At 57.9% G+C, this 1,127-nt stretch overlaps 1 long non-coding RNA gene across 1 annotated transcript; it reads left to right on the top strand.

Moving 5' to 3' along the window:
* The first annotated feature begins 103 nt into the window (after window positions 1–103).
* Window positions 104–681, top strand: LOC103782396. Its single transcript, XR_608217.1, has 2 exons — window positions 104–172; window positions 258–681. It is a non-coding gene; the product is annotated as an uncharacterized LOC103782396 (long non-coding RNA).
* Window positions 682–1,127: the final 446 nt, after the last annotated feature.

Below are 1,127 nucleotides of genomic sequence, written 5' to 3'. Positions count from 1 at the left end.
GGATGAGATGATCCCCAGAGGTCCCCTGTGGCCCCAGCAGGATGGGCTCTGTGGGTGGCTCCTGCTGGGCTCTCTGGGCTCTGACACTCGTGGCCTCCCCTGCAGAACCAGTACAGCCTGACGAGAGCTCAGCAGTCCTACAAGTCCCTGGTTCAGATCCACGAGAAGAACGGTAAGGGCCGAGGGGCACACGGGGCTGGCACTGCCACTCTGGGCCCTTCCCAGCAGCACGTTCCCTCCCTCTCCTCCTCTTCCAGGCTGGTACACGCCGCCCAAGGAGGACGGGTAGCGCGGACGCTGCGGGACCAGCCCCGTCCTCTGCTGGATGCTCTACTCGGATCTTGATGCCTCTTGGCTTTCTCCCAGGATGTAATAGCTCTGCCTGTTGCAGGACAATAATGGCTGTTCAAAACCCTAAATAAAACTGTGTAAGCAGTTGGACTGACCTGACACACTTGCTGGACCCTTGCTCGCAGCCATTCTTGTCAAAACAAACTTTTGAGCCTCTTGTATCGCTGGAAACTTTTGACTCTACTCCAGTCTAGAGCATCCTCCTTACCTATGCTATGGATTTAATTTATTTTCTTATTTCATGTACACTGCTCTTTTTTTGTTACAGTGTATGATGGATGTGTATGGAAAATGTATCTTTGGAGAAAAATTACAGTTTGTTAATTTGAAGAGGCGGGTCTGGCTGATCTCTGTTGCTGGGCTCATCCTGCCCCCCAGGAGCCGTGGGGCTGACCCAGGGGAGGAGCAGCCTCAGCCCCTTCCTGGGGGCTGCCCAGGCCCTGGACCAGCTGCGTGGGAAGAAGAAGAAAACCCTTTATTGCTCTGGCAAGGTGGGAGCCGGGCGTTGGTCCCGGAGTTGTCTCTTGGTGAAGGAGAGCCCTGCAGCCCTGGCAGGGGGAGGGCAGTGCAGCCCCCAGGAGCCGTGGGGCTGACCCAGGGGAGGAGCAGCCTCAGCCCCTTCCTGGGGGCTGCCCAGGCCCTGGACCAGCTGCGTGGGAAGAAGAAGAAAACCCTTTATTGCTCTGGCAAGGTGGGAGCCGGGCGTTGGTCCCGGAGTTGTCTCTTGGTGAAGGAGAGCCCTGCAGCCCTGGCAGGGGGAGGGCAGTGCAGCCTCC

The sequence above is a fragment of the Merops nubicus genome, unplaced genomic scaffold (assembly GCF_000691845.1).
Source record: "Merops nubicus isolate BGI_N331 unplaced genomic scaffold, ASM69184v1 scaffold47741, whole genome shotgun sequence".
Lineage (NCBI taxonomy): Eukaryota > Metazoa > Chordata > Aves > Coraciiformes > Meropidae > Merops > Merops nubicus.
Note: the sequence above shows the minus strand (reverse complement) of the source record. Positions and strands in the feature narration are given on the sequence as shown.